Genomic DNA, 22462 nt, shown 5'->3' on the forward strand with positions numbered 1-22462 from the left:
AAGTAGCAATTATTTAATTAAAGCTATTCAGCTTCACAAGGGGGCAAACTTTCAAGTCATGCATGCATTAACTCATAAAAACTTGAGTGGGCTATTTTACAGGTGTGATGAATTGATTCAGTGGATTGTGTTACTGTTGCCTGAGGTCAGAATGTTGCTGTTTGGAAACACGAGCTACATGCATGCAGTACCGTACTAAATCCACTTGATGTCAGCAGTACCTTCACATCCCCTTTCCCAGGCCTGACATGGTTGGTGCTGGTCTTGTTCCAGGGCTGTGGTCAGTCTTGTTGCTCCATGGTGAGTTGATCCTTGACTGAGTTCAGCCAAGTGGATTGTCCCTCTCTCCCCCAGGCACTCCCCTACTTGACCTCTGCTTTCCTCAGGCAATGTAGTAACATTTATTGGCAAATGAAAGGGTGACATTTCATTGCTGGATGGCTTTGTATACTGATAAAAGCGTGGCTATATATTTGATAGGATTCTGCCCCTCTTTTGGCACGCTGAGTGGAATTATCAAATTGTCAGATCTGTTTGATCATTTATGGATAGATCAAATACATCTGTAAAGGGGCTCACGGCAGGACTCAAGTGTGCAACAAGAAGCTAATAGGCTTACCATTCCTAGCCTATTTCAAGTCAAAGAAAATGTAAACCCTGTTTGTTTAAAACCATAAAAAGTGGTTTATATTGTTTGTATTTACACAAAATTGTATATTTACACAAAGCTCACTCGTGGTAACACACACGCATTCCAACATTTGTAGACATTACCATATGTACAAAACAGTCACAAGGCCACCTTGGTTCTCACTAGCAGACGGGTTGGGGGAGTCGACTACAGAGGCTTCCCCAGAGAAGGGGAGGGAAAAAGGGAATGAAACAAAGATGGAGAGAAGGTGAGGAGTGGTCTCTATTACAGATTAGATGGCTCATTGACAGGCTCTGGGTAAAAGTCAGGCAAAATGGTAGCGGGATATTTGAGTTTGGAATGGCCCTTCACTTGCATGGATTGGGTAGAAATTATCAATATGGTGATAGCTCCACCTTTCCCTCTGATAGACTAGAAGGAATTATCACACATTGATTACACCTATCCAATCATTTCAGATCTATGCAAGTGTCTGGGATGTAGGGGATAGAAGTATGTTGGGGATTTGGGAAATTAGTTAAAGGCATTTAAAAAATGAGAAAAATAATACATAATTGATAGGCTGTATGATGGGGTTGTCCAATCAGAAGCAGGGTTGTGTTGAGGGGAGGGGTCAGTGCGATTGTTTCATGGGGACAGCTGGGGGTTGCCTCCTGGAGAGGGACAGAGAGGAGAGACTATTAATACAGGACACACACACTGATGTATTTTAAAGTATTACAGTACTATACATTATTTACCAAAAAAACAATACACCATAGATCTCCTAAAGCATAGTGTGCACTCTGGAGGAAAAGAGAGGGTGAGTTATGGAGGGAGAGTTAGGGAGGGGCTTGAGAAGGAAAGCGGGATGATGGGTGAGGCCCAAAAGAATGGTTGGAGGAAAGTAGGCAGAAAAAAAATGAGGAATGAGTGGAGGAAGAGAAGTGGAGGAGCGGGGAGAGAGATTGCATTAGGAAAAATGGAAAGCAGTCAAACAAATCCATGCCAGGAGAAAGTGAGGTTGAGATGGAGCGAGATAGAGGTGAGAAATAGAAAGGGTCTGTAAACTGGGGTTGATAGGAAATAAATGAAAAACACATTTTCCAACAGACCCCCACCCCAGCTCAAATAACCTCTCTCTATCTGCAGCCCAATGTTTAGCTGTGTGTGTGTGCATGCGTGCCTGTGTGCGTGCTTGAGGTACCACAGCATTAGAGAATTCCAACAAATTGCAAATAAATGAAGTTTAATAAGGTTGGTGCTTATATTTGTCCTATTTGAAGTGTACAAGTGTGTATTGAGATGTGTTTTTTGCATATCCCAACTCCCCGAGACATCCTCAGAGGATGGGGTCATGGCCAGGGTCTGCCATTATCAACGGCGACCCTGGAGCAATTAGGGTTAAGTGCCTTGCTCAAGGGCATGATTTTTCACCTTGTCAGCTCGGGGATTTGAACTAGTGACCTTTAGGTTACCGGCCCAACGCTCTAACCGCTAGGCTACCTGCTGCCCCGAACATCATCGTCATGGTTACCTGGGTACATTGGGGGGTGGTCTGATAAGTCCGCCTGGTGGAGACTAGTTGGCATCAGCGTTGTTGCTGGTTGGTCCATGAGGATGAGGTGCAGCACGGGAGGGGGACTGGTGGGGTCATGAGGGCGGGGCCTCTGGTGGAGGGCGGGGCTCTGGGAGCAGCGGCTATACGCTTAGGCGCTAGAGCTGTAGGACTGGGAGACCTGGGGGAAGAGGGTTAGAGTTATGGTGTGTGTTACCTGCGGCTGGTCCCAGGGGCTCCATGCAGCCAGGAGGAGTAAACAGGAGGAGGTAGAGGAGTGGAGCAGGTGGAGGTAGAGATGTCTCCGATGATGGCCAGCGCCTCCTTCAAGGCAGAGTGAGTCCTCAGCACCTCCTCTCTCATCTGCTCCTGCTCTGGAGACTCATCCATCAACACACACTTCTCTGTTAGAGAGTAGAGCTGCACCAGGAGGTCAATACTAATGTACTCCTTTACCTATGGAGGGAGGAAGGAGGAGAGCAAGATTATATACACTGCTCAAAAAAATAAAGGGAACACTAAAATAACACATCCTAGATCTGAATGAATGAAATAATCTTATTAAATACTTTTTTCTTTACATAGTTGAAGGTGCTGGCAACAAAATCACACAAAAATTATCAATGGAAATCAAATGTATCAACCCATGGAGGTCTGGATTTGGAGTCACCCTCAAAATTAAAGTGGAAAACCACACTACAGGCTGATCCAACTTTGATGTAATGTCCTTAAAACAAGTCAAAATGAGGCTCAGTAGTGTGTGTGGCCTCCACGTGCCTGTATGACCTCCCTACAACGCCTGGGCATGCTCCTGATGAGGTGGCGGATGGTCTCCTGAGGGATCTCCTCCCAGACCTGGACTAAAGCATCCGCCAACTCCTGGATAGTCTGTGGTGCAACATGGCGTTGGTGGATGGAGCGAGACATGATGTCCCAGATGTGTTCAATTGGATTCAGGTCTGGGGAACGGGCGGGCCAGTCCATAGCATCAATGCCTTCCTCTTGAAGGAACTGCTGACACACTCCAGCCACATGAGGTCTAGCATTGTCTTGCATTAGGAGGAACACAGGGCCAACCGCACCAGCATATGGTCTCACAAGGGGTCTGAGGATCTCATCTTGGTACCTAATGGCAGTCAGGCTACCTCTGGCGAGCACATGGAGGGCTGTGCGGCCCCCCAAAGAAATGCCACCCCACACCATGACTGACCCACCGCCAAACCGGTCATGCTGGAGGATGTTGCAGGCAGCAGAATGTTCTCCACGGCGTCTCCAGACTCTGTCACGTCTGTCACATGTGCTCATATACATATCAAATACAAATCCTAGAATCAACTATTAAAGACTACCAGAACCCACTGTATTCTCCAATTACATTAAATAAACTACAGGACAAAATACAAACCCTCCAACCCAAAAAATCCTTTGGTGTTGATGGTATCCTAAATGAAATGATAAAATATACAGACCACAAATTCCAATTGGCTATACTTAAACTTTTTAACATCATCCTCGTCTCCACTTTTGTGGATTGGGGTGATCAGTCCTTGGTTCCAAATATTGGGGAAGATGCCAGAGCTGAGGATGATCACCGCAATCCACAAAAGTGGAGACAAATTCGACCCCAATAACTACCGTGGGATATGCATCAACAGCAACCTTTGGAAAATCCTCTGCATTACTAGTACATTTCCTCAGTGAAAACAATGTACTGAGCAAATGTCAAATTGTCTTTTTACCAAATTACCATACGACAGACCACATATTCACCCTAATTGGCAAAAAAACAAAAACAAAGTATTCTCATGCTTTGTCGATTTCAAAAAAGCTTTTGACTCAATTTGGCATGTGGGTCTGCTATACAAATTGATGGAAAGTGGTGTTGGGGGAAACACATACAACATTATAAAATCCAAGTACACAAACAAGTGTGCAGATAAAATTGGCAACAACAACAACAAAAAAATCACAGGGCCATGGGGTGAGACTGAGATGCAGCTTGAGCACCACCCTCTTCAAAAGATATATCACAGAATTGGTGAGGGCACTAGAACAGTCTGCAGCACCTGGCCTCACCCTACTAGAATCTGAAGTCAAATGTCTACTGTTTGCTGATGATCTGGGGCTCCTGTCCCCAACCAAGGAGGGCCTACAGCAACACCTAGATCTTCTGCACAGATTCTGTCAGACATGGGCCCTGACAGTAAATCTCAGTAAGACAAAAATAATGGTGTTCCAAAAAAGGTCAGGTTGCCAGGACCACAAATACAAATTTCATCTAGACACCGTTGCCCAACTACACCATAGGTCTCACACAGGGAATGCTATCAGAGCTGGAACACACACATTCACACACAATGTGTTCCGAACTGTTTAGGATGGGAACCTGTGAGCAGCCAACGACAGAAGGCAAGGGGAGGGGGTAGTATGGGGGAACGAGGTAGGAGAGAGGAGGGGAGAGGTGAAGGGTAGCCAGGCTGAGAATAAGGGCAGGTGTAGGTTATAGTTAGGGTCAGGGTTCGAGGTAAGGGGTCAGGGTTAGGATATTCACAGTTACTTTATAGATTATGGTTTTAGGGTTTGAGGTTAGAGTCAGGTTTAGAGTTAGGGTCAGGAGGTACTCACAGTGACTTTCTCAGGATAGACTCCGGCTCTCAGCAGAGAAGCTTTCCAGCTGTCTACCTCCTCCTGAGAGCCAAACGCCAGCTCCAGGAACCTGTAGTCCTTATACACGTTCCTACAATTACATTGCATACTGTCAGCTACCTCATCAAACTACATCACCCAGCCAGCAGCTGCAGAAAACAACTATACCCAAGTCCAGGAACCTCTAGTCCTTATATAGGTTCCAACAATTATAACAGATACAATGAAGCAGTCACCTTCCTCTCCAGGTTTGAGGTTGCATGCCATATGCATACACACGACTACACCATAGGTCTCACACAGGGCATGCTATCACAGCTGGAACACACACATTCACACACAATGAATAACTAAACTCACTCATCCACAGAGCTTATTTTTCCCCTCACATTATTCATCACCCCCCCCTCTCTCTCTCTTTCCCTCTCTCTCTCTGTCAGGGAGACCCCGCTGCGTCTAACAGACGCAGGAATCTGGAGCGGTCTAAAACCCATCTGTTAAACACACCACACACACATCTGTTAAACATTCTCTTTAATCACTCTGTGTTCCTGTCCTTTTGTTTCTCCCTCTCTCATGTTTTCTAAACTGGTATTGTTGGTGGTGCGGGTGTGTGTTCGCAGTATATTTGTCTGTCTCCAATCTAAAGCTGTCTGAGTGTTCTGGATAGCAGCCTGACCACATATCTCATGAGATCTCCTCTGTCTGTAGGCTAAGTAGGGCTGGGCCTGGTTGATCTGTGGATGGGAGACCAGATGCTGCTGGAGATGGTGTTGGTCGGACAGCCAGAAGGGTTAGTGTTAGTTAGGGGGGCCAGTAGGAGGCTCTCACACCCCCCCTCTCTCTCTTACTGCTTTACAATGGCTGGATTGTAACCAGTCACTCACATCCCCCTTTTCCTCTCTCTTTTCTCGCTCTGTTCCGCTGTGGCCAGGGATAGTGAGCTTTTCTCTCCTCTTGAGGAATTTTAGCATGGATCCATTTCTCCCTTTTTCCTTTCTCCCTCCCTCTTTCCCTGCTTTTAGATCAGGGACTTTCCTAAAGGTTCTGATTACTGCCAGACAGGGACAACCAGAGCATTGGGATCAGGACTGTGGACACAAATCATGCACACGCAAACACACACAGAGAGAAGGGGGAACAAGGGGCGCAGTAGGACACGCTTTGACACATTCTTGACTGATCGCTCTCCCCACTCTCACCCCATCCATCCCTCTTTCTTTCCCTCCTTCTTGTGGCGAGCAGTTAAATAGTTTCCTAACAAGAGCTGCCTCATCTCTGGTCCATAACTCTGGCTTTGATTAGCTGCTTAATGAGCCTGCCCTCGGTATGCTGCGGTCCACACACACACACGAACCAGGTCCCACCCAGCTCAGCCCTAGCTTGCCCAGCCCACCTCATCCTAACCCACTCCATCTCTCTCTCTGTCAGTCAGTCAGTGAGGAGGTCACAGAGACCGGGTGTCTCCTTGTCTCCTCAACCTCTCTCCCCCCAATCTCTTTCAGATATGCCTGTCATACACTAGTCTCACATAACACCACTTCAACACACACTCACACACCTCCGTTCGGTGTTGAAGATGGCGTAGGCATGTTTACTGGACCTGAAGCTCTTCTCCACGTCTCTCAGCTTCAAGTTGTCCAACGGTAACATGTACTTCTTCTCTTCTCCTGAGGTGGAATCGGGATCGGGATGGAGGGAGAGAGAAAGTGAGTGGGGGAAGGATGGAGACGTAAGGAGATGTAAGAAGGGATCATTCATTGATGGGTCTACTGATCTGGTGAAAGCACAAACAGCATGTAGAGAAAATGTAAAACGAAAGAAAAGCAATAACTGAATAGGCCTGCTCTAGTATAACATGGGTGGAGTCTCATTGATTTGTTAACATTCCTCTCTATGATGGAAACCGCAGAGAAACAGAAACAGCTAGCTAGGATAAATAAGGGGATTAGACTTTTCTACTTTACAGGGATGTGTGTGTGTGTGTGTGTGTGTTTGGGGGGAGGGCATTAGTTTACACTGTCATCACCACTACACATTTTGAACGAAAGAAAACAGTTGGAGAAATGAAGCAAAGCAGAGAGAATGAGAGAAAATATGGGGATAGTGGAAAAGAATGGAGGGAGTGAAAGATAATGAGAGACAAATTGTAAAAACAGGGAAAAAAATAGAGGAGAAATAGAAAGAGAGAGAGCGAGAGAGAGACGGGGGGAAGAAGCAGGCCCACATGTGAAAGTCATTACTCTAGAGTGAAGCTCTAAAACAAAACATTCCTCTCCTCACCTCACCTCCACCCTTCTCCCCCATTTTTCTCCTCCACCCTGCTACCCCTCGCTCCTCCACCCTGCTCCCACTTTTAATAATAATAATAATTAGGTGGGTGCTTACATTTGTCCTATTTCACACGTGTATTGGATTTTTGTTTTGTTGCATATCCATTCCCCCTGAGACAGTGGGGTCACAGCCAGGGATCAGCCATCATTGACGACGACCCTGGAGCGATTAAGGTTAAGTGCCGTGCTCAAGGGCACATTGACCGATCTTTCACCCAGTCGTCTCTGGGATTCGAAACCAGCAACCTTTCGGGTACTGGCCCATCTCTCTTAACCGCTAGGCTACCTGCCACTACCAGCCTCAGGAAACGGCTACAGTTACAGTACAGCGGAGAGAGGAGGAGAGGAGGGACAGAAGGAGAGATGGAGAGAAGGGGGATGATGGAGAAAGAGAAAAGGAGAGATGTAGGTATGGCCTACCCAGAAAAATAAATAGACGTAAAGGTGCACGTCTGTCTCACAAACACTTGGGTGTGTGTGTGTGTTGGACTCTCCTGAACCCCGCAACTTTCTTCCTTCATTTCTTTTTCTATTTTTTCCAGAGGGGCCCACTTCCTGTTAGAGAGGCAGAAACCAACTATCGAACGAAGCTGGCGCGTCGACAGACGACAACATCTGGTACTGCTTGAGAGAGAGAGAGAGAGAGGAGAAAGAGAGATCTGAGAGAGAGGATTCCAATGGAGAAAATAAATAGAGGAGAGATTGAAGAGAGGGAGGACAGACGGAGGAGTGGAGGTGAGTTTTGACTGAGATGAGTGGGAGAGAGGTATCTAGAGAAAGAGATAGAGATAGAAAGAGAGAGAGAGAGAGAGAGGGGGAGAGAAACTGCAGACCACTCCAAAGTTGATTCCCAAGGGTCCCATCAACCCATATATGGCGCCTCAGTCCCTCCCTCTCTCCCTTCTTCTCTCCCTTTATTCGTTATGCCTTCCCTAAGTGCACTGGCAGATCCCCAGTGCTGAAAGTGAATGTGCCACGTCGAGGCTGGATACTCTGCTCGCTCGGACGCAGCCCCTCGGACCCCCGACACACACACACAAGGACCTGACACACACACCGGGCTGCGACCAGAACAGGACCCAGACCCATAGAAGGGGACAGCCAGTGTGTGTGCACACATGCGTGCGTGTGACCCCTCACCCTTCACTCAGGACGAGAAAGGAGAGGAGACAATGAGAATCTTTTACCTAGTTTGTCAACCAAAACTTTGGACGGGTGAAAAACGAGAGAACAGAAAGGAAGGAGAGAAGAAGAAAGATAAAAAGTAGAGAGAGCAGAGGAGACATCTTTCTACTCCACCACCTACTTCAACACCTTGGACGGAGAAAAAAGGAAAGAGAAAGGAAGGGAGAAATAAAGGAGGAGAGGAGAGTCCTGTTCCGTCGTCCCAGTGTTCAGACTACCTGTTCAGGGTCTTACTGGTGTACAGTAGTCTGCACATTGGTTAGACTGGGCAAGGAATGCCTTCCATCACTCTCTCTCAAACACACACACAAGCATATACACACACGCATGCACATTCACACTGGGGACTAGATGTATGAGTTTGTCTTTGCTGGTTTGTCTTTCACTGTCTACTACTACGTTGTTCTGTGTGTGTTACGAAATCCCAGAAGCCTGCTATATTTGTCAGTGGTCAGTACGATAGTTCATTGTGTGTGTGTGTGTGTCAGGCTGCTCATGGTGGATCATACATCAGAGCTGCTCTATCTGAAACTGGGCCTCTCTGCAGACTCATTGTGTGATATAGCAAGCAGGCCCAACACAGACACCATACTGTGTATGGTTGCTGTATTGGAATGTGTGTGGATAGTGTAGGGTGAGTGTATGGGTGTTGTATGGGAGCATGTGTATAGGGTGCATGTATGTGTGTGTGTGTATTTATAGTGTATAGGGGGAGTATGTGTTGTATGGGAGTGTGTGTATAGCAGTGATGGGGGACAAATCCATACAGTTATATATCGCAATATATTTTTTTACGATATTATATTGATACTTTGACTCCAAATATCAATGCTTTTTTTTTTACTAGGTAGCATTAGCTAGCGCTAGTCGGCTGTACCGGAGCCAAAACTCTGGTATTTTTCATCCTATAGCTTGTTCGCCATCTTCCTTATAAATACAGAGCCAACATGTTTTCAGCTCTTTTATTTCCATGAGAGATCAAAACTTGTTTCCTCATGCTCTCTCTTGTCTCTCTGCAGCAGACATGGTGAGCAATATGTTTGGAACATCGGATTGCAATAAAATAGAGAATCGTGAGAATGGCAATTCATATCGTATCGGCACCTAAGTATCGTGCTAATATTGAATGGTGAGGTCCCTTGCAATTCCCAGCCCTAGTGTATAGGGTGAGTGTATGGGCGTAGGTCATCTGTTTTTCCTCAGGCTGCACGTCAGGCCTCAGGCAGGGAGAGAGGGAGGGAGGAATGTACATCTGTTTTAAGCGATTATACACTGATTAGTGTGTGGAGATGAGTGTGTATACATTATGTCTAGATTAAATGTATGGAGAGTAGAGTCTATACTTATTGTCTTGGTGTGTAGATTAGGAACCATTGTGTAGATTAAGAGAGCGTGAGCAGCAAATATGGGAGGGAGTTTGTGTTTGTGTCTGTGAGTGGGTACAGTTTGTGTATTTGTGTGTTTATGTGAGGAAAATAACTAAGTGTGACCATACTGTGGTGAGAAATGATTGAATGAGATGGAGAAAAAGAGAGCGTGAGAGAGAGAAAGGGAGTCTGAAGTCTAGTGGTTTGGCTAGGTGATCAGTATTTGTGGAAGGGGGAGATGAGGGAGGACATTGAGTTGTGAGTGGGAGTCTGAGGGGGGAGAACAGGGAGGAGGGGGAGGTGTAGAAGCGGCCATGTGGGATTTCTCAGGATAGATGTTGGAAGCTAAGCGGGTGTTTGGACTAAACCTTGAGTTCTCCAGCCAGGAATGTGTACAGGCCCAGAGAGACTGCCAACCAGAGAGAGAGAGAGAGAGGGAGGGAGAGAGTGAGAGAAGGAAAGGGAAAAAGAGAGAGGGGGAATAGGAGGGAGAAAGCGGGAAAAGGTAGGGAAAGAGAAGGACAGAGGGGGGGGGAATTAGAGAAGGAGGGCCAGAGAAATAAAGAAAAGAGAGAGGGAAAAGTGTGGGAGGGGAATGGGGAAAGAAAACTAGAAAACTTTGTGGAGAAAGTAGGGGGAAACAGTGGATGGAAACAGTAGGCTTTGCGAGAGAGAAGCTTGGCCTGGGTCTAACTCTGAGAGGAGTGTGTTTGTGGCCTACAGTGGTGTTGGGGCAGCATGGTGACATAGCTGTGATAGTAAGGATCATTTACTACAGTAGACATCCCCCTCACTGAGACAAACACACACAAGGGGCATGGAGAGAACACAGGGTTCCTACTGAACTAACAGTAGGGGAGAGTGGGGTAAGTTGAGCCATTTTTAACATTCAGCATCACTCCGTCAAGGGACATTTAGTATTCTTTCTAACAAAGATATCTACATACTGTATATTTCAGGATGTTGCGCATCCCTGGAAAATCAGAATTCATGTAAACATTACAGTTTTGAAAACATAGCTTGTCCAAAAAAAGTGGTCTCTTGGTAAGTTGAGCCGTGGGACAGGGTAAGTTAAGCCGTCTACAAATGTCTGTACTGAATTATATTTTACCTCTACCTTTTTAAAACCATATCTATCTTTATTTCCCAAACACAAATCAACACAATCACAATAGCTTTTTTGTATTTTAATAATTTTAAGCATATTTTAACATAGGCTTAACAGCTAACAAACACTTTGTACTTTTTTTTAACAGTTTTAACATAGGCCAGGCCCTGTTGTTACCTCATATCCCAGTGATAATGCCTTGCATTACGCCTGGGAAGAAAACTCTTTAATTTGCTCATCTTGTCATTGGCTCACCCATTGGCTCAACTTACCCCAAGGCAAATATTTTGACTATAGCTACAAGATGCACTGCTAGGTTTAAGACCTCATATTGAAGCTTATAGAGACCACGACTGATGTATAGAACAATCTTGAAAGTATGTACTTTCGTTTAGATACAAGCATCATGAAACCTCTAACACAATACATTCATTTGACTTGTGGACCTAACTTGACTTTTTGGACCTAACTTGCTTACCACTTTTTCCATGTGGTTTCTTCCTTCACAGACTCCATGAAATTATGACCTCTTCCTAAATATTTGGTCAAATGACTCATTTTGTGTATGGTTTCCTAGAAACAAGGGTGGCTCAACTTACCCCTTCTGCTCAACTTACCCCACTCTCCCCTATTCTGAAAGGGAAAAGAGGTTGACATCTTTTGTCAGTCTACCCCGTTTCCCTTTGAAAAAGAAAGAGTTATGATTACTATTTCACCAGAGATTATCACACCTTTCCTAGCATACCTGTAACTACACTGAAGTATAATCTGTGTAGTAAAGTCTAATATTGTAGTGGGTAATATTGTCAAAGAGAAGGCATAGCAGAGCAGAGGGGTTATGTTAACCTGGCACTAGAACCTCCTGTACCAGCCAGGCTGCTAGTAGCTCTCCTTTCAGTAGTGCTGTCAGACACACCGCTGTTAGAAGAGACTATGTTACTGAGATAATAGTTGGTTTCATACCCATGTGAGTGGACTAGGATTGGCGATAAATGAATTATTAAGGAGTTGTGTGTGTGTGTGTGTGTGTGTGTGTGTGTGTGTGTGTGTGTGTGTGTGTGTGTGTGTGTGTGTGTGTGTGTGTGTGTGTGTGTGTGTGTGTGTGTGTGTGTGTGTTGGTTTGGCTCCAGCTGTGTCAGAGTGAACTGCTCCAAATGCCTCAACTCCCAGAGGAGGAAGCAGGGGGAAGAGTGGATGGAGGAGGGAGGGAGGGAGGGAATAGGGGGACTTAGTTGAAGTAGTATTGGGCCAGTACTGTACTTACATGTGTGCATTTGAGTTACCTAAGTTACAGCCCAGCCCATCCCAAGACACACACTCAAACACACACCGACAAACACACAGTCTGTGGACATCATGAGCGAGCAGTGCTGTGCTAGGCTGAGAGAGAGTGTTGTGTTGTGTCTGCCTGTCTACACTTGCTGTGCAGACCTTCCTATCCTGTACAGCAGGCACAGACAGGCAGACAGATGGCAGCCGCCCCACTGACCCACGGACCAACCACATCGCACCTACAGCCTGATGGACAGCTCCCACAGCCAATGCCAGCCAGTACACCCCAGACTTCATGCTTGATGATGATGAATCTAACTTTAGCTGCCCATGTCTTTTCTACTTTCCCTGTATTCCAATCTCCCTTCCCTTACTGCATAAGACAGTAGTATTTGGAGATGTTTTGTACCTAACAGAAATGTGTGTGTAATAAAGGAGTGTGTTGTTCTGGGGTACTCAGGTGTGTTTTTTTAGTAAGCCTCGGTAGTAAACCTTTAGCAGCTTCAGTAGTCTCATCACCAGACCAGATCAGTGACTCTGTGCTCACCTTGTCATCCTTGAACCAGGACAGGCTCTCAGCAGTCAGGACGAACCAGTACTCCTTGGCCCCGCCCTTGATGATACTGATGTTGTTGATGGTAAGCCAGCCCTTACGGATGACCTGTAGAGAGAGGTCAGAAGTCAGGGGTGATGTCAGGGGCATGGGGAGGGACTGAGGGAGGTTAAGGTGGGAGGGCTTAAAGGTATAGTTCACTCAAATTACAAAGTTACATCATCTCATGGATACAAAGACAGTAGGCTATGAACCCCTAATGTCAGCTAGCTACGATCTGGGTTTGTATGTCTACTTAGCTATAGCCTAGCATTAGCATCGTTAAGCTAAAACAATGGGAGTGGTAAGAGTCATGTTACCATGCTGTAAATAGAGAAGCAAATATGTGGTCTGGGTGAACTATCCCTGTAGTGCTCTGCTCTGCACCCTGGCTCTGAGCTGGGGGGTTTAGAGATCGAGAGAGGCAGGTGCAGGTTCTGTGGAGCTGGAGAAAGAGAGAGATGGTGTGATGATGTATCTTACATATGGGTCACAGTGTGGGAGAGAGCAGAGATACTGCATGCTACATGCATAGACAGAGATTCATATACATGCATAGAGATTGAGTGAGATACCGTAATGCATGCACAGAGATATCAGCTGTTGAGACAACAAGGATCAGTCAGAAAAGTTAAATGTCCCCTCACCTAGCCAGTCATTAAATCACTAGTGGTAATTTCTGCCCATGCCTTTACCATATTTCTCTGAACAACACACAAAGAGCATGACGGGGGAAAAAAAACATTAGAAATGATAAAGAAGACATGGAAGGTACAGTATGGTAAAATAGTACAAAGAAATACAGAAAAACACAGCTTTTGAAGAACAGTGGGAGAGAGAAACTGTGAGCTCAGTGATACGACTGGGAGAGAGAGCAGTGAGGAGGACAGGAAGAGAGAACAGGAAGGAAGAAAAGAGCTGACAGCTAAAAAGGGACACATTTGACAGAGGATGAAAGAGAAGTGAGGAGGAAGTGAGAGAATGGGGGATGAGGTGGCTGAAGATGAGGCATAGAGAGGTGGAGGGAGAGAAAGTGAAGAGATACGGAAGGATGAGATGGCAGAGAGAGGAGAGATGACCCACATCCTGCTTCACACACTGGAGACACACCAGGGCGGTGACACATGAGCACGCGCACGCACCTCCATTTCTCCCTTGTGTAGCAGACCAGGGTCTGTGCTTGTGTTAAGTGAGTGACCAGACAGCTGGGCTAGGATCTGAGCCAAGTTTACAACTCAGCGCCATTTTGTGCTGCTTACACACACGTACACATACACACGGGCGTCCACACAAACACAAATGGAGTATAGTGCAGCCAAAGGGAGTAGAGGCAAAGAGTGCAGCCTGTGGAAAAGCGGTAGAAAAGAGAGCTGTGGAGCTGTGGGTTTACATTTACATTTTACATTTTAGTCATTTAGCAGACGCTCTTATCCAGAGCGACTTACAGTTAGCACATACATTATTTTTTATCGAACCCACAACCCTGGCGTTGCAAACGCCATGCTCTACCAACTGAGCTACATCCCCTGCCGGCCATTCCCTCCCCTACCCTGGACGACGCTGGGCCAATTGTGCGCCGCCCCATGGGTCTCCCGGTTGCGGCCGGCTACGACAGAGCCTGGATTCGAACCAGGATCTCTAGTGGCACAGCTAGCACTGCGATGCAGTGCCTTAGACCACTGCGCCACTCGGGAGTGGTTTAAAGAGGTTGGTGAACAGGCGACGACCAGTGAGAGGTACAAACAGTTTCCCAGTAGGAGTAGTGAGGGCTTAGCCTCACAGAGACTGGACTACTCCTATTATTAGACTGGAGGGAGGTTACACACCCTGGAACAGGAGACAACAGAGAGAAGAAAGAACAGGGAGGTTAGGATGGAGCTGACACAACATTACTGTTACCAGGCAGTTTCACCTGTTCCTTCTACATACAGTAAACGTCCACATCAGCTGCCAGTCCAGTCCAGTTGTAAACATTTGTTAACTTCTCATAACACACGTATTAGCATTAGAGAGTAAAACCCAAGCCATTCATCACCTAATATAAAGTCACTGAGCTGTGTGAAACTCACCTGGTTTCCTGCAACGCTATTCTTATTGGTCTGAACACTCCTCTGCTGCGCACTGGGACAAACACACACACACACACACACACACACACACACACACACACACAGTCAACCATTTTTCTCCATTTAATCATCATGTCCAACACACATATGATGATGACCAGAAAACATAGACAGTGAGAACTAACCAGGGAGAACTAACCAGGGAGAACTAACCAGAGATAACTCACCAGGGATAACTCACCAGGGAGAACTCACCAGGGAGAACTCACCAGGGATAACTCACCAGGGAGAACTCACTTAGCGAAGCCAATGAAGTCCTCCTGGTTAGTGTTGATGTAGGCCGACTGTACATCGATTAGCAGTAGGACCTGTACAGAGAACACACACACACACACAGTCAGGGGGGGGGGGACAGAGAGTGAGAGAAATGGGAGTGGTGACAGGTCAGATAGACAGAGAACCATGCCTAACTAAGTACGTACAGGTAACCCCTCTGACACACACTTACCTGATGCCGTGGATGTTCTTGATGGCATAGCTGATTTCCTGTCGCAACTCCCGCTCATCAATTTCCATCTAAGGACACACATACACATACACATACACACACAGTAAGAGGAGGTGACACACACTGAGGAAAAGAGTGGAGACTCGCACAGAGAACCCCAGCCTGACCTTGACCAGTTCGAAGGGGAAGTGTTCGTGGAAGATGCAGTTGATCTTGGCTCCTCCAAACAGTTCTATAGTGTCCACCTGGTCTCCTGAGCCCTCGAAACGCTTCTCAAAGTCTGCTGCAAACTGCTGCATCAGCCTGTACACACACACACAGCTAACTTAATACACACTGCTAACTTGGTCTTGCATGCATTGTTTTATAATCTGTGTGTGTGTGTGTGTGAACTGACAGTAGCAGGGCCTTGGTCTTGCGTGCGGGGTCGTCAGCTCTATAGTGTTTGTACTCCTCAGCCTCTTTATCCAGCACTAGGAGCTGGCTCTGGAGACGACTGCGGAACGCTGGCAGACTGTCTCCGATGTGGTTGGTCAGTTGCTGCACACACACACAAAAAGAAACATCTAATTTGATCTCTGGCTAGTTTCAAAAGATATCCACATGGTGTGTGTGGGTGTGTGTTTGTGTACCTGGTTGAGGATTCTCTGTAGATGCGGGGTACCCATGCTGTCAGCCATGTGTCTGTATGCAGGGTGAGACAATAAGAACTTCCTCTCTGTAGCCAGAGCTGCCTTAATGCCCTTCCTCCCATCAATGTCCTTCTGACTACGATTCACCACCCCAATGTAACCTGGAGATGAGAGTAGAGGAGAGGAGGAGTAAAAGGTGTGTAAACTGTCTCCATGATTTACAATCCAATACATCTCTGGAGGGCAGGGTTCAGATTCAGAAGGTCCTCTGATTTCAGCAGGGCCAGCAGATGTTTCATTCAGGCAGCTCAAATCTAATCTCTCTACTGTAACAGCAGCACTAACAGTAGGCTCCATGTCTAATGCATTACCTCTGAAGGAGCAAGCATGAAGGACCTGGCACAGCTTTACCCAGCCTAGACCCTGACCCTGCCCCGGGCACACACACACTATCCCGGGGCAGGCTGCCACTGATTGTAATACTGTAACACAACCCCATGAGCTCAGCATGGCAGTAGGACATCAAGCCTCCATTTCAACACTTACCTCAGCACAGCCTGGTCACTGGTGATGTTATGGGAACATTATGGGGAAATTAAGGGGATGTTATGGGAACAGTATGGGGACGTTATGACAACATTATGGGGACGTTATGGAGATGTTATGGGAATGTTACAGTGATGTTATGGAACCATTATGGTGATGTTATGAGAACATTATGGGGACGTTATGGGGATTGTTACGAAACCATTGACTAGCCTACTGATTTTGCTGCACTTGTTATGTCTAGGGGTCTTAGGCCTAGCTACATGGTCTGTAACCTGATTTGATGTGTGCATAAATGTGAGATATAAGCATATGCGACCAGGTGTTGAATGTCCATGTACCCATTAGACAGCCACCTTACCTTAGGTCCAGGGCCCGCTCAGTCATGACTCCCATAATCAGCCAGTCCAAGCAGATTAGTATTCATACGTTCATGGAGACAAAATACATATGTACAAAAACCAAACTACAGAAAGGCATGCCCAACTAAAGAGGTTAATTAACACAAAGAAACAAACAAAGGCCGGCTGAAAGGATTCTGCCCTCCTCTCTCACACTGAGTCAAAATCCTCTACATCGCTTGCACCTGAGGAATTATCAAGGCTTCCTGGCAGAGCACAATCACCTGACCTGGTTGGTGCTACCACCTGGGGATGGCGTGTGGAAGTGTAGTGTATTGTAATGTGTAATTATGCTCCTTACACTAACCTACCTAACCCAGAGTCATATATTTAGAGAGTTGGGCCAATGCGGTTTCTGTCTGAACGCTCTGAGAGTGCAACTTTCTCCTCCATAGCCATTGCTAAGTGATAATTGATGCTTCTGCGTTGTGCTGTTTATTTCTGATAGTTTTTAAAACCTATGAAGATGTCTAGTGAAAGCAGATATGCAATTTGTTGACACCACAACACAGTACAGAATTGGATACACATTATCCCAAATGCTAAATTCGCTGCTCTGTTTTGCTTGTTTACAGCGGGTCATTCCATAGGGAACTGTTGGAGGCGCTCTCGTATTGTTACAGCACCAACATTTGGAGAATAAAGGTGCTAACATGGCGGCCGTTCTAAAACCTTGCCGAACTCTCTAAATAGATGGCTCTGACCTAACTTATTCCATAAAAGGGATTTTATGGGGACATTATGAGAACATTATGGGGACGTTATGGGAAAATTCTGGGGACGTTATGAGAACATTATGGGGACGTTATGGGAAAATTCTGGGGATGTTATGAGAACATTATGAGAATGTCATGGGTATATTATCTCCATACACACACACACACACACACACGTACCTCTGCATAGTGGCAGTAGCTTGTTCTCCAGTATGTGCCGGGCATTTGTTCCCTCGTCCATCAGATCTAACTTAGTGATCACCCCTATGGTCCGCTGGCCTGGTGGAAAACAATGACAAAGAAAGTTCTTTGCAATGTTCTGCAGGGAGAGATGTTGTGTCCCTGTCTGGTCTCACCCTGAGGGTCGACGTCCTTGGCCAGTTTGAGCACATCAGAGTTGGCCAGGTCCATGTTAGCTGGAGTAACAGCCAGGACCAGACAGTTGTCTCTACAGATAAACTGCATGATCATGTCCCTCACCTGCAGGAACAAATACAATACAATTTTATTTATTATATATTTAAGGAAGGATTATAATATTATAATAAATGTGTGATGTGTCTCTATGTGTACTCTATATCAGCAGGCATGTAGATCTACCAGGGTCAGGTTCGTATCAAAGGACAGACAGACAGATTTACAACGTTTTCACTTCCTGTTTTTCATGCATTTAAGCATCTGGTTTGGGTTGAGATATAGGGTGTGTCACCTTCTGGGGAGCATGTAAGAGTAGTACACTGTGATGTGTCTGTTGTGTACCATGAGGGGAATAGACTCGTAGGTTGATGGGGACAGGAGAGACGCCCTTATTGGTTCCAGTGAGTCTCACTGTCTCTGCTTCGATCTCCTGATGAACCTTCTGAAAGTCTGAAAACATCTCTCCCTTACAGTGGAGGAACTCAGCATACTCGAGAGAGAGAGAGAGAGAGAGAGAGAGAGAGAGAGAGAGAGAGAGAGAGAGAGAGAGAGAGAGAGAGAGAGAGAGAGAGAGAGAGAGAGAGAGAGAGAGAGAGAGAGAGAGAGAGAGAGAGAGAGAGAGAGAGAGAGAGAGAGGATGCAGAGGGTCAATGCCCATTTCCCACAGACATCAAATACAATATATCCATCGTCTTCGGAAACATACGTCAGATATCTAGTCTAGTTTGTATATATGACATCATTGCTGTTCCCCATATCACTGCTTTCTTCACAAATAACAAACCCTGGAGCTGGGGGGAACAGACCGGTACAGCAGCATTCTACATTGTCCAGACAGACTCACTCACTCACTCACTCTGCCCCCTGGTGGGGAGAGTCACACCTACACACAGCAGTATATTGGGATGTACAGCTTCAAATACGATGCAGGGTCCAACGTGAACTTTTTCTTTCACTGGCCCGGAAGGGCAAGTTGGCAAAAAATCTACTGGCCCGAACAGAATTTCTACTGCTGTAGTTTATAAATGCATTGGAATCATGCAGGGCCTATAGGTTAGCATGCTGTCTCTCTATATTCAGTGAATAATAGCCTTTTTTGGTTATTATGTAATTTAGGGCCTATTAAAAGCTGTGTAATAACATTTAGGAATGTACACTACCAGTCAAAGGTTTGGACACACCTACTCAATCAAGGGTTTTTCTGTATTTTTACAATTTTTTACATTGTAGAATAATAGTGAAGACATCAAAACTATGAAATAACACATATGGAATCATGTAATAACCAAGAAAGTGTTAAACAAATCAAAATATATTTCAAATAGCCACCCTTTGCCTTGATGACAGCTTTGCACACTCTTGGCATTCTCTCAACCAGCTTCATGAGATAGTCACCTGGAATGCATTTCAATTAACAGGTGTGCCTTCTTAAAACGTAATGCGTTTGAGCCAATCAGTTGTGTTGTGACAAGGTAGGGTTGGTATACAGAAGATAGCCCTATTTGGTAAAAGACCAAGTCCATATTATGGAAAGAACAGCTCAAATAAGCAAAGAGAAACAACAGTCCATCATTCCTTTAAGACATGAAGATCAGTCAATACGGAACATTTCAAGAACTTTGAACGTTTCTTCAAGTGCAGTCGCAAAAACCATCAAGCGCTATGATGAAACTGGCTCTCATGAGGACCGCCACAGGAATGGAAGACCCAGAGTTACCTCTGCTGCAGAAGATAAGTTAATTAGAGTTACCAGCCTCAGAAATTGCAGCCCAAATAAATGCTTCACAGAGTTCAAGTAACAGACACATCTCAACATCAACTGTTCAGAGGAGACTGTGTGAATCAGGCCTTCATGGTCGAATTGCTGCAAAGAAACCACTACTAAAGGACACCAATAAGAAGAAGAGACCTGCTTGGGCCAAGAAACACGAGCAATGGACATTAGACCTGTGGAAATGTGTTCTTTGGTCTGGAGTCCAAAGTGGAGATTTTTGGTTCCAACCGCTGTGGCCTTGTGAGAAGCGGTGTGGGTGAACGGATGATCTCTGCATTTGTATTTCCCACCGTAAAGCATGGAGGAGGAGGTGTTATGGTGTGGGGGTGCTTTGCTGGTGACACTGTCTGTGATTTATTTAGAATTCAAGGCACACTTAACCAGCATGGCTACCACAGCATTCTGCAGTGATACGCCATCCCATCTGGTTTGGGCTTAGTGGGACTATCATTTGTTTTTCAACAGGACAATGACCCAACACACCTCCAGGCTGTGTAAGGGCTATTTGACCAAGAAGGAGAGTGACGGAGTGCTGCTTCAGATGACCTGGCCTCCACAATCCCCGACCTCAACCCAATTGAGATGGTTTGGGATGAGTAGGACCCCAGAGTGAAGGAAAAGCAGCCAACAAGTGCTCAGCATATGTGGGAACTGCGTAAAGTAATGATGGACTGTCGTTTCTCTTTGCTTATTTGAGCTATTCTTGCCATAATATGGACTTGGTCTTTTACCAAATAGGGCTATCTTCTGTATACCAATCTCTACCTTGTCACAACACAACTGATTGGCTCAAACGCATTAAGAAGGAAATAAATTCCACAAATTAACTTTTAACAAGGCACACCTGTTAATTGAAATGTATTCCAGGTCACTACCTCATGAAGCTGGTTGAGATAATGCCAAGAGTGTGCAAAGCTGTCATCAAGGCAAAGGTTGGCTACTTTGAAGAATCTCAAATCTAAAATATATTTTGATTTGTTTAACACTTTTTTGGATACTAAATGATTCCATATGTGTTATTTCATAGTTTTGATGTCTTCACTATTATTCTACAATGTAGAAAATAGTAAAAATAAACAAAAACCCTGGAATGAGTAGGTGTGTCCAAACTATTGACAGGTCCTGTATATATATTTTTTAAGCTTAAAAGGTGGGGCTCAAAACAGGTGGGGCTAATTTCACTGAAGAGTGTGAAATAGTGTGTGTGTATGTGGGTCTATGTGTGTGTGGCGTCAATATGCATGTGTGTGTGTGTGTGTTTTGTGTGTGTCAGCATATGTAGTGTGTGTGTGTATATATTTACGTGTTGGATTGTCATTGTAGCATGTGTGAGTGTGTGGGTAGAGTCAAGTGAGTGTGCATAGAGCCGGTGCAAGAGAGTCAGCGCGAAATAAAAGGGGGTTTATGCAAATAGTCAGGGTATCCATTTGATTAACTGTTCAGCCAGGGTATCCATTTGATTAACTGTTCAGCAGTCGTATGGCTTGGGGTAGAAGCTGTTCAGGAGCCTTTAGGTCCCAGACCTGGTGCTCCGGTACCGCTTGCCGTGCGGAAGCAAAGAGAACAGTCTATGACTTGGGTGGCTGGAGTCTTTGACAATATTTAGGGCCTTTCTCAGACACCGCCTGGTATAGAGGTCCTGGATGGCAGGGAGCCAGGCCCCAGTGATGTACTGGGCCATATGCACTACCCTCTGTAGCGCCTTGCGGTCTGATGCCAAGCAGTTGCCATACCAAGTAATCATACAGCCAGTCAAGATGCTGTCAATGGTGCAGCTGTATAACTTTTTGAGGATCTGAAGGCCCATGCCAAATCTTTTCAGCCTCGTGAGGGGGAGGAGGTGATGTCGTGCCCGCTTTACGACTGTGTTGGTGTGTTTGGACCTTGATACTGTAGGTCCTTAGTGATGTGGATAACTCTCAACCCACTCCACTACAGCTCTGTCAATGTGAATGGGGGGCGTGCTTGGGCCTCTGTTTCCTGTAGTCCACGATCAGCTCCTTTGTCTTGCTGACGTTGAGGGAGTGGTTGTTGTCCTGGCACCACACTGCCGGGTCTCTGACCTCCTATAGGCTGTGTTATCGTCATCGGTGATCAGGCCTACCACCGTCGTGTTGTCGGCAAACTTAATGATGGTGTTGGAGTCGTGAGCGGCCATGCAGATGTGGGTGAACAGGGAGTACAGAAGGGGACAAAGCACGCACTCCTGAGGTGCCCCCGTGTTGAGGGTCAGCGTGGCGGATGTGTTGTTGCCTACCCTCACCATCTGGGGGCGGCCCGTCAGGAAGTCCAGGATCCAATGCAGAGGGAGGTGTTCAGTCCCAGGGTATTTAGCTTGGTGATTAACTTGGAGGGCACTATGGTGTTGAACGCTGAGCTGTAGTCAATGAACAGCATTCTCACATAGGTGTTCCTTTTGTGCAGGTGGGAAAGGGCATTGTTGAGTGCAATAGAAATTGCGTCATCTGTGGATCTGTTGGTGCGGTATGCGAATTGGAGTGGGTCCAAGGTGTCTGGGATTGTTGAGCTGAATCTCAGGAGTGAGTCAAAGAACTACACTTCCCAGAGTGCACCAGCAGCAGCAAACCGGCTGCTTGTCACCTGATCAATCATTTTCACTGATTTGGAGCACCTGTGAAGGCATGGAGGAGCTCAGTCATTCAGAAGAACAAACTTCAGAGAGAAGACTCCAAGTTCACTCACAGGT

General features: G+C 46.0%; 1 pseudogene; it reads right to left on the bottom strand.

The window, feature by feature from the left end:
* Positions 1 to 40: 40 nt before the first annotated feature.
* Positions 41 to 22033, bottom strand: LOC121539813 (annotated as a pseudogene).
* Positions 22034 to 22462: the final 429 nt, after the last annotated feature.

Source organism: Coregonus clupeaformis, chromosome 26 (genome assembly GCF_020615455.1).
Source record: "Coregonus clupeaformis isolate EN_2021a chromosome 26, ASM2061545v1, whole genome shotgun sequence".
Lineage (NCBI taxonomy): Eukaryota > Metazoa > Chordata > Actinopteri > Salmoniformes > Salmonidae > Coregonus > Coregonus clupeaformis.